At 50.5% G+C, this 11,551-nt stretch overlaps 1 protein-coding gene across 1 annotated transcript in view; it reads left to right on the top strand.

The window, feature by feature from the left end:
* Window positions 1-9,283: 9,283 nt before the first annotated feature.
* The window catches only part of Ahnak (AHNAK nucleoprotein), a 34,596-nt gene continuing 32,328 nt past the window's right edge, over window positions 9,284-11,551 (top strand). The window contains exon 1 of the mRNA XM_032891528.1: window positions 9,284-9,448. The gene's annotated coding sequence lies outside the window, so the exon portion shown is untranslated. The remainder of the gene's footprint in view (window positions 9,449-11,551) is intronic.

Raw genomic sequence — 11,551 nt, 5'->3', positions numbered from 1 at the left:
AAGAAGTAGAGGCCAGCCTGGGCTACTTGAGAACAAAAAGCAAACGAATTAGAAACTAATATTTGCAGAAAGTTGACCTCCTTCATCTGGTACAGGATTTTGTGTTTGTTTTCTTATCCCATCCCTTAGTCCAGGCCTAGGAGACGGGTCTTGGGAGGAAGAAGAGTGACCTTACTAGGGATAAGACTACTTCGAGGCTGGAACCTGGAACCTGCTGTTGGTTTTTTTTTTTTTTTTTTAAGAGTGGATGGGTTAGTGGGAGTTGTAGTTTAGAATCCAAATAGCAAAGGTGGGTTGATCCTTACTCCTGTGCAGTTTGGCCTCAGGCATTCTCAGTACTAGATGCTGGTGTTGGGTGTTGCTGGGGCCTCACTGAACCTGTCAGACTCCTAAATTCCGTTTCTTACCCTCCCTACTTGTACAATCTCCACTACTTTTTGGTGTCCTTTTCATTTTTCCAATAGCAGAGGATTGAGGTAAAAAGACCATCTTGTGTGCTGCATAAAGGGTAGGTAGGCAGGCCGGGAGGCCTGACTGTTAAAGGATAGTTCTTCAGGGTGGGCCAGTGTTTGGGCAGCAGTCTGCCAAGCAGCCTACGTAATCTGGTCTGGAGGTGGGCAGAGACCCTCACCTCAGCTCCCTTTCCTCTCTGAGCCTGCAGGCAGGGTGACTCATCTGTACATCCTGCTTCAGGCTTCTGACCCTGGCGGCTTGCTTTGCTGCAGGGTGAAGGGTGGCCAGTGCACATGGGTTGGAGATCTGAGAAGAGCTTATGGAAGGAAGGCTTTGGGGGTTGGGCCCCTAGGAAAGAGTTAACAGGAGTTTCTAAGGGGTGGGGGCTGGGGTGGGGGTGGCCTTGTGCAGAAAGGGGAAGCACATCTGGGGTTAGTTTGGTCCCACCCTGCCCTGGGGAGGTCTGAGTCACCACACTGCCAGCCTGGCCTTCCTCCATCTCAGTTTGGACTGGAGGCATCTTGTCAGAGCCTAGTCCTTTCTACCGTCAGCCGCAGATACAAGCATGGGCCTGTGACTGCTCTGGTGCCAGGGAGCTTCTCTGCTCCCAGCCACTGTCGAGAGTTGGCAGCACTGCCCACAACAGGCGGCAAAAGTTAGGGGTCAGGGGAGAGGAGGTTGGGAATGGGTCAGGCTGAGGTCTTTGGAAGCTAGTGGAAGGAGGCCATTGTATCCACTTAACGCAGAATCTCAGAGCTCAGGAAACTAGAGAGGGGTCGGGGACTAGAGTTGCAGTTGCCCGAATCTTTAGAGTCTGGAGTGTGAATGGGAATGCAGAGCCTTGGTTTAGTTTGCAGATAAGCCAGTGGACACTGGTCAGAAGCAGCTCTTATGTTAGCTTTGTTGGCAACTCTGCATAAAACGCTTGTTAAAAAGTAAAGATTCTTTAAAATTCTGTCAAGATAGACCTAGATTATCTTTTTTTTCTTCCATTCATGTCCTACTTTGAATTAGATCTGGACAGCTGCTGTTCTCCCTGGGTTGGAGTCAACCCACCAGCTGCCTACATGCCCTAAATGTGCCACTTCCCCCTTTGAAAGATGCAAGTGTGTGTGTGAAGAGTGTTTTGAGGGCCCCACCCTGAAACGAATAGTTTCTGTGACAACTAGCACTCCTTAGAACATCCCTCCATATATATCAGATGGCTTGTGTCAGGAGGCCGTAGCCTGCCCAGGCTCTCAAAGTGGGAGGTCAAAGGTATAATATTCCAGTTTGTTCTGATCCTCTGTGTGGATGAATGTAGTTAAGGGTACCCACTCTACTCCCTTCCCCTAATGCTGTGCCACTGAAATATTGATGCCCCTGAAAGAGAAGCTACCACCTGCTCCTGTCTGTGTGCACTAAATCAGGCTGGCATGGATCCCAGAGTAGGCTGTCTCTTAACTCCAGTGGAGTTCTGGGATGTCCTGTGCTCAAGTGCCTAGGGCTTGGGGTAGAGATCCTTCTCCAGGGGACATCTGCAGAGCATCACTAGTCACTTTAATCACAAGAGGAAGTATACCTTGGGTACCTAAGTATTGGTTAATCTTGGATATCCGTTCTTTGGAGCCCATCGGTAATTGTGTGTTTTTTTTGGGTGGAGGGGGTTTGAGGGTTTTTGAACACGTGATAGAGCAGAGAGTGACCTTGTACTTCTATTCTCTTTCACCTTAGTGTTAGGATTACAGGCGTGTGATCCCGAACCTGGCTTCTATGAAGCTGGAGATTGAACCCAGGGCTTCGTTTGTGCTAAGAAAGCACTCTACCAGCTAAGCTACTTCCCCATCCCTGATACTGCACAGACCAGGAGCTGAGGTGGTTAGGCTATTGGACTATTTTCTGATGGGATCTTCCATGGAATGTGCCTCTATTTCCAGCTGTCCCATCCCCTTGCAGCAGCAGCAGCAGCAGCAGCAGCTGTCATGTGAAGGCCTCTAGCTGGCTCAGCCCTTTTGCAATTAGCTGGCTGGTTCTGCCAGCATTGGGGGTGGACAGTGAGGATGGGCAGAGCTAGTGGCAGTTGGGAGCATGGCAGGCAGGGCATGAGGGAACTGGCGGAGGCTAAGGAAGACAGGGTTTGAGGGCTAAGGAAAGGGGTTGCCTAGGTTAAATGGGAGGAGTAGAAAGCAGCTGAACAGGAAGTGGGAGCTGAGGTGGGACTGACAACTTTGTAGATGTAAGGGAGAGTGAGTGTTTGTTGTAGCCGGACCCTAGCCAGTCATCAGGGAGAACCTCATTTCCCCTGACTCAAACTGCAGAGCCATAATGCACTTTGCAGCCAGTCCTTTACCATGTGTGACTTGAGTCATACAGTTCTGAAGGCGTTGGCTTCCTTACTGTGGCAATTCCTCTGCCTGGCCCTGCCCCACCCATCCCCATTCATTTCTTCTGTGAGGACAGGTTAGTGAACACACGCCTTTTATCCTACTCTCTTCAAATAGTAAGTATCCATTTCTTTGACTCAGTCTTACAGAATGTACCTCACTTGTGCTGTCAGTAAGACCATCTCCAGTCATTCTTTATCTCACATGTCAATGAACTGGAGCCCAGAGAGGGGAAATGACTTATCCCACGTACTTCTTGTGGCCACATACTGAGTCACCTTTGCTCCTAAGTAGGAGAACGCTCCCCTCAGAAGATGGTGGTAATAACAGTGGATACAGAATGCAACTGTTGGAGGCCAGGGAGTAGGTAGCTTCCAAAGGTTCTAGCAGCCCAGAGCTGCTAAGAACTTAGCCCAGTGCTAAGAAGCCTAAAAGTGAAGCAAGTCCCAGGGCAGGGTCAGCTACAGCAATCTAAGTCCTGGGGCGGGCAGAGGGCATAGGGTGTAGCAGAGGCAAGACTGTGAGTGACAGGAACCTCAACTATGTGGTGACTCAGGCTCTAGGCAGTCTAGGCCTTGCCTTCTCAGCCTGATCTTAAACTGAGCTTGGGGAAGTGTGAACAGAAGAGGGAGGGAAACCCAGGCTGGCATTCCTTTCCCCCAGGAAGGCACAGGAAGTTAGAAAGCTGATTCCAAGACTGGTGTTCCCCAATGTCTCTGCCCCTCCCTGTCCCTTTGGAGAGGGAAAACAGGCTGGGCTAATTCTACTTACTCTAGCTCCCTCTCTTTGCTCCTATTTAGAACACTGCTTGCCCAGTCTGAGTGCCTGCCTTCTTTCTTATCCCCCCTTCTCTTTCTTAAGCAATCAGGCTTTTTTTTCTCTCCCTGATCTCTAATGGCACCACCATGCATGGAGTCTCTCCACTGCTGGTGTAGGTACCCATCCTTCCCTCTACTTAGCTATTTTCCTTTCTCTGAATAACCAAAGACTTCTGTCCCTCAAGACACCATCATCATTCTTGTTCCCTAACCAGTTTTAACTTGAACTCCAGCTGGTCCTAAAGGTTTCATTAGGGCCTGGTGCCCTGGAGGATTTCCCTGTATTGGTTTGAGCAATTCAGGAAGTCCTTATTTGAATCTGAGGTGAGTTACAGGCTGAGATTTGTATTGAATTGGGGAAAAGTAATCTTGTTTTTGGTTTTGTATTTTGCTTAAGAGGGAAGAGTTCAGAGTTTGAGCATTGCTTAGGAAATGTTTGGATTCCAGAACTAACCAATTGGCTGGGAAAGACAATAGATTAGCAAGAGCTAAGAGTGAATGGAGAAGCTCCTGCTTAACAGGGTCCCCTAGTGCTGGGTGGGGCTTGGCGGGTGGAGGTGGGCACTGGGAGAACCCTGTGGTACTCAGAAGGGTTGCCAGTCATTTTTCTGTGTATAAGGGTGCCACCCAAAAGGACTTTCAATGGGGGGAGGAGTATGTTTCTAAACTGTGAACAGCAAGCTTTGACTTCCTTTCTAGGATCGCACTTAAAAAGCTCTTGGTTTTTTTTTTTCTTTAATGTACTGGTTTCAGAAAAAGGGACTGTGGCAAGAAGGGAGGGGAAGGGGAATCCCCTGGCAGAGGGCCCATCCACAGAGCTCCCCTTTGTGGTTACTATGGAAACTGGCATAATAGGAACAAAACATAGTCATGTTGCTTGGCAACCCAGCAGCCTAAGGTTCATCACACACATACTCATGACTCCTTCATTTCAGGGAACCCCCCCAGGGTAGGAGCGTCATTCCTGGAAGCTGGGTTATCCCAGTGATGAGTCCTAGAGCTCTTATAGCTTTCTCTGTGAATTTGGAGGACTGAGGTGTGGGGCACCTCTGAAGGGTGATACAGTGCCACCTGTACAGCTGACCTGAACCTGGGTCAGTGTTGACAGGAGTCTGAAACCTTGAAGAAAGCAGGTTTTCTTTGCAATGTTAGGGCAAAGGAGATTCTTCTCAAGTGTGTGTGTGTGTGTGTGTGTGTGTGTGTGTGTGTGTGTGTGTGTGTGTACACGTGTGTGCATGTGCAGGAAAGACAGGCTTGCTCCTGCGTCTGGTGTTGGGTGTGGGATAGCAGAAAAAGACAGTTTTCCATTTCCTGAACAGAAAAATTTTCTGGCAAGGAACCAAGAAGACAAGGTAAAAGATTCTGGCCATTCCTTCTGGGCTAAGTACCCAGAGGCCAGGGATTCCGTCCTGCTGAGTTCCCTTTTACCTACTGAGGAGTCCTTGGGCCCAGGGTTGGATGACAATAATGTTTGTGCAGCTGCAATAAAGACCTACAAGTAGAGGAATTGTTCCCTGGGGGCTGACAGTCTGGAGGAGACATGAAAGAGAGGCAAGGCATTCGTATAAGGAGCCGGGGTTTTGGAGTCAGTTATATCTAGAGACATTCTAGATTAAAGTGAATTAACATGACGGAGGACTGTGGATGTATCTTAGTGGGGAGTGTTTGCCTAGCATGGATGCGACCCTGGCTTTGATCCCTAGCTCTACAATAAATAAACAACTCTTGTTTCTAAGCAATTGCTGAACGTCTGCCACCCACCCAGAGGGAAAATCCCTTTAAGGAGTGCAGATGTGAGTGGGAATCTTAATTTTTCCTTTGCCAGCTGTGTGACTTTAGGTAAATTACTAACCCCTCTGAGACCATTTCCTTATCAAGTACCTCCTCCTCCTCCTCAGGGTATGTGAGGATTAAATGAGCTAATATATGAAAATCTGCTGCAGAATCACAGACAATGGCCATTATGGCAGGGGTGGGATAAGGAGCTATGGCATGGGCTGGCAGTGGGCTAGCATTTCCACTCAAAACACTGAAAAATTGTTGTGTGTGATTCTTTGAGAAAAAGCTCTCACTCTGTAGCCCAGGCTGGCATAGAACTATATAATCTAGGCTGGCCTGGAACTCAGTGATCCCCCTGCTTCACTCCACTGGGCACTCAGATTTACAGACATAGAACTGTCATCACACCTGTCTGAAAACATGAAAACAGCCCCTTCCTCTGGGCTAACTAGGAAACTTCAGGTGTGGTTCCAATTGCATGATCATGATCTTTAAGGATTTTAAGGATGGAGGCTATCCCTTCTATTCCCTTAGCCTAGAATGGGACAGGAGCCAGTTCCCAGAACTATGCCCTGACCAGGTGATCTTGGCAACCTTAACCTTGAATGAAGCATCTGGACAGTAATCCCTGTATAACAGTTCCAAAAGCCAGCCTTGCCCTCCTGCCTTCTTCCCTGTTGACCAAGAGGGTGGCCAGAACAAACACTGGGGCAGATACAATTGGCTCAGAGTCCAGGAAGCTCTTCCTTTTGGAGATGCATTGTGCAGCAAAGTTGAGGTGCCCGGTGCCCACATTCCTTCATTGTTCTTGTCTCTCTCCTGTGGCAGCCATCACATCACATCATAGCCACCTTCCTGAAAACCTAGGGACAAATCAATTTTCATTTGAACATTCATTAGGGAACTTGTTCTTTCAAGGAATAAAATGAAGGGCTTCTCTGTGTAGCCTTGGCTGTCCTGGACTCACTCTGTAGACCAGACTGGCCTCAAACTCAGAGATCCTCCTGCCTCTGCCTCCTGTTATTAAAGGCGTGTGCCCTGCTACCATCTAGTTGAAGACTTTTCAAAATTAACAATCTGTTGGTAATTAACTGGTGACTTTGGGGCAGGAGAGTCTGGGTAGAGAAAAAGGAAGACATTTACACTTTTGGAGACAAGCTATTATGTAGTCCAGGTTTACTTTGAACTCTATGTAGCCAAGGTCACAGATGATCCTGACTCCTAGGGGTCTCGGTCAGACAACCTCAGAGTGACAACCACACCAGGCAGAAGTTTACTTTTAAGGTTCTGCCTCTCTATGGTGCTTAAATTTCAAGGACTAGGATGAAGCTCAATTGTACAGTGTTCATTTCTCATGTAAGAGGCTTTGGATTTGATTCCTAGAACTCATACACAAAACACCTAACAAATGCCCTTGACCATCATGGAGCCATTGATTTAATGTCAACAGGGATTACCTGACTAGTAGGATGCAGAGTACTTCATTTTATTCTTGGTCTATGTTTAAAGATTTATTTATTAGATATAAATACTGTAGCTGTCTTCAGACACACCAGAAGAGGGCACCAGATCTCATTATAGATAGTTGTGAGCCAGCATGTGGTTGCTGGGAATTGAACTCAGGACATCTGGAAGAGCAGTCAGTGCTCTTAACCACTGAGCCATCTCTCCAGCCCCTAATTCTTGGTCTATGTTTAAGAGGTGAAAAAAAAATGCTATTTATATGTAGACAGGGTCTTACTATGTAGCCCAGGCTGGCCTCATACTCAGAATTTGCCAGTCATTACCTCTTGAGTGCTAAGATTAAAGGTATGTACCACTATTCCTGACTCAATAAATGTATGAGCACACATCTAAAAAGAATGAAATAAAATGTCTTGACCTGGTAAACACTTGTAATCTCAGCATTTGAGAGGCTAAGGCGGAATTATTGTACATTTGAGGACAACCAAACTTACATTGTGAGTTCCAAAACAGCCTGGGCTACATTGTAAGACCCTGCTTCAGTAAATCACGATCGAGGGCTAGGAGATGACTCACCCTGTTCAGGTACCTGTCACCAAGCCTCATGACCTCTTTGATCACAGTGCAAGCAGAGAACAGACTCCCACAAGTTGTTCCTTGATCTCCACATGATCATGCACACTAAATTAAAGAAGGAGAAACAAAAAAACAACTGGCTCTTGAGTTTTATTTTTTTGAAATGAGTTTTAGCCTGATCCTTACTTCGTATCTCTGGGTGGCCTGGAACTCACTAAGAATTCACTCTAGTGAGTGCTGGGAAAGGAGTGGATGGGGGGGGGGTGTTGAGCCTATTGACAGTGTGTTTGTGATGTTTAGTGGGTTGGGGAGAGAGAGAGAGAGAGGGAGAGAGAGAGAGAGAGAGAGAGAGAGAGAGAGAGAGAGAGAGAGAGAGAGAGAGAGAGAGAGGAGAGAGGAGAGAGAGAAACGAATGTTAGTAACCAAGTCTCTGCCTTGCCTGTCCTTACACGTCCATGCCTGTCTGAATTTCTACCTACATTTCTCCACCCTGGTGCGTCCATTATATACGGGGCTGTTCTCTATCTCTCCCTTCTGTGGTCTCCCTCCCCCCATCGCCTGTACCCTGTGTGGTAACTGGACCTGGACACAGCCCCCAGGGCTGGCAGCAGACTTGGCTGATATTTTTAGCCTGTAAACATGTTTGCCATTTCAGAGGACAGGGCAGGGCTGGTCTCAGCCCCAGCCCACTCATGATCTTGGAGCGAAGGTGCTCCTGCCTCAGGCCAAGGTCTCAGTTCTCCAGCTTGAGGTCTCTTGGGGTGTTTGGGAAGGAAGGGAAACTGGAGTGGGCAGTTGGGTAGCCACCTGCCAGGGAGGGTAGAACTCATAGGGAAGGAGAAAAAGGGGGTGTGGAGGGGGGTGTAGCCAGAAGATCTCTGCACCCCATCATTAAACATTTAATAAAATCCACATATAGTTAGAAGTGGCTGTGGGAAATGGCTGTAAATCGGGAGCCGAGCACCTCCAAATGGGAATATGGGGGAGTAACTGTGAGGGGCAGAAGGACTGGGAGGCAAAGAAAAAAGCTGGATGTTGTTCCCAAGCTCACCCGGGGCACAGTGGTTCCTGCCTGCATCCCAGGGAGGCAGAGGCAGGCGAATCTGTAAGGGCTATCAGGTTCTAGCCGGTTCCAGTTCCAGAATCGCCAGTGTTGTTACACAGTCTGTGCTTCTTCCCCAAACAAAAAACACCAAAAAGGCACGGGGACAGGGTTTACAGAATGGGGTGAGCAGTCCATGGTTCGCCCGCAATGGCTGCAGGCCCGACTGGTGTCGATGAATGAAGAGCAGACTCCATTCTTGGGGTCGGATCTAGAGTCTTAAGTCAGTGCGTTTTGAAGAAGAGCCGGAAGGCGAGAAATGGGCGAGGCTGCAAGAAGCTTAGGGACGGAGAGGAGGCTGGGGCCTGGGACTAATGTATCTGAGCTTGAGAGAAAGCTCAAAGGTCCGTGTGGAGGCTGGAGGTCGAGGTTGAATCATCTGAACTTCTTGGCTCTCCTGCAGAATAGGTTGATGCTGGATTCCAACTGTGAGGGTGAGCCTCTGCCCCTGCGTGCTTCCAGGAATTTCTTGCCGGTGAAGACATATACACTGTTTAAAATGGAGTGGGAAGATCCAAACCCGGGACAGGAGCAATAGATGGGATAGAGGAGGGGGAAAGGCAACGCCTCCTAGTCCCTGAGCCCCCTTAACGTTCTTCCTTCACCAGCCCATTCCAGGGTGGCTTCAGTGTTGGTCTCACTCTCAGGTCCCAGCCCTGTTCGGGCCCCGCCCGGCCCCGCCCTCTCCCCACCGCTCCGGGCAGACCCGCCCGACCTACAAGAGCCGCCTCCGCGCGCGGGGGCCCGGCCACTCGGAGCAGCTCTGCCGCGGGGACTGCACTGTCCGCCCTGCCAGACCCGTCCCGACTGGGGCTCGCTGTCGCCAGCAGTCACAGCACTGCGACCTCGGGCCCTTCGCCGGCAATGGCTGCGTCCTGGGGCTGAGCCCACAGGTAGGGAAGCGAAGCGCTGGGCATCGAGGTGTGGGACCAGGGTATGGGCGATCAGGGGAGAGAGGGACTCGGACGAGGTGCATTTGCGCTAGTGTCACTGCGAGAGTTCCAACAGTTTGGAGCAAACCCGGCCGCCTACGGCCGCCGGGGCAGGCGACGCGTCACGCTTCGGGAGTAAAGCTCTTTCTCCGGAGTTGGAGCCAAGTTTAACTAAGTTAGAAAATCGCTTCCAAGTGTTCTTAGGTTTTTTCCGCGGGTGGATTGTCGTCCCAATTGCACTGCAGGGCCATCCTGGTCTGGTGGTCCCTGACCCACCTCCCTCTCTTTGGGGCGGTGGCTCAGAGCGCTACTGGGTTCCTATTCCATGTTTACTGGGGAAGTTTTCCAAGATTCCCCACCGCCCCTCCCACGCCCCTGCACCGCGTGCCCCCTCTGCTGTCTTTCGCGGCTCCCCACAACTCCATCTCGAGCTTCGCGTCCGAATCCCCTCGGCCCCACCCCTGTTCTGTACCAGCTAGCCTCTCCCTTTCTGGCTCCTAGCGGCGACTTCAACAGCTCCCCTTCAGCTGCCCCGCCCTAGTCTTGCCCCTCTGTGTTTCCAGATCCAGAAAACTCTCTTCTTTCTCCAGGGCGTCGGAGCCTGGAAGTTTGCAGCGTGCCTCCCTGTGGGATGGGTGGGAGTGGGGGGTGGGGGACATAATTAGGGAGATTCCTGCGCTGGGGTGGGCGGGGAGGGGGCTGTGCAATCGACTTAGTCCCCAGAACCTCCCTTGCTCCTTTTGGGGGCGGTGCTTTCTCCCCACCCCACCCCACTCCCAAACTCGTCCGGGCGGGATGGCCCCCGCCCCAGCGCCTGGCTGGATTCCAGCAGCCTGAGGAATGTAGTGGTTGGAGCCGGTGACTAATTCAAACCAGAATCCGGGGGGGGGGGGGAGGGGCAGAGGGGAGGGGGGAAAGGGGCCGTGTGTAGGCGGTGGGGCCGGAGCGCTGGGCGTAGGTGAAGGACTTCACTGCTCTCTTTGGAACCCTCCACTTTTGCAGTGCACGCCAGCGGAGAGGGCGGGGGGCAAGATCCTACTGTGGAGTTGGAAAGGCACCGTGCTTAGGGTGTGTGCAGAGAGCTGTGTTATGTAAGGCTTTCCCATGCAGGGAGGGGATGTGCAGTGTGCGGGAGCCTGGGCCTCCTCTGGCCGGAGCCCCTTGTAATGCCAGGAGGGGTCTGGGGGACACAGAACCTTGGTGGCTCTGGTTTGGCAGCAGGGCTAGCTGTACATGGCGATGAGCACTGGAAGACTCTTAGGGGGAACCCCGGGGATATGCTATAAGTCAAATGGAGTCCTGACCACGTAGTGTCCTGTGTGTGTGTGTGTGTGTGTGTGTGTGTGTGTGTGTGTGTGTGTGTGTGTGTGTGTGTGTGTGTGTGGTTTGCCTGTGCACTCTGTCACTTCTGCACAGTGTGACCACAGAAGATTGTGCGCATGATGTCTGCTGGCACTCTGGTTTGGCAGGGGTGTGGCCCTAGGCTGTCTCTGAGGACACGCGGTGCTCCGGGGTGCTTGTATTATTCTCAACGTCCCTGTTCTGTGGAGGGGAAAAGCTTTCTGAGGTAAATTGGGGTCCTTGGAGGACCTGGAATTCCTGAGAAAAAGGACCCAGAGGTCTATTTCTGTTCCCAGAAAACCGCTGGACTCCCAACAAATCGTTTTGAAACAGTCTGCCCCTAAACTTTGTAGGGCAAGGACAGAACCACCTTACTGCAATTTTCCTTAACAGCAAGCCTAACATATATTAGATGCTGGGATGAGTTCTCCAGTGATCCCCAGGGTGACTGGGAGAGGAAGGGCACACAGAAGGTGCCATGAGCCATGTTTAGGTCTCTCTCACCCATACTACAGTAATAGTTTTGGTCTGGCACTATTAGGGATGTCCCTGGGGGTAGGTGGGTCTTTTCCTTTTTTCCAAGCTGAGGAACAGTAGCCCTTTTCTTAACTTGAAAAACTAGGGGCGGGGGCTGTATCTGGTTTGTAGAATGTGCAGATTGTTCAATAGAAGGGAACCCCTCATTTAAGGGGCACTTCCTTGTTCTGAACTGAGTTATGGGGC

This window comes from Rattus rattus, chromosome 2 (genome assembly GCF_011064425.1).
Source record: "Rattus rattus isolate New Zealand chromosome 2, Rrattus_CSIRO_v1, whole genome shotgun sequence".
In the NCBI taxonomy this organism is placed as follows: domain Eukaryota; kingdom Metazoa; phylum Chordata; class Mammalia; order Rodentia; family Muridae; genus Rattus; species Rattus rattus.
The sequence above is the reverse complement of the archived record's forward strand: the minus strand, read 5'-3'. Positions and strand labels throughout refer to the sequence as shown.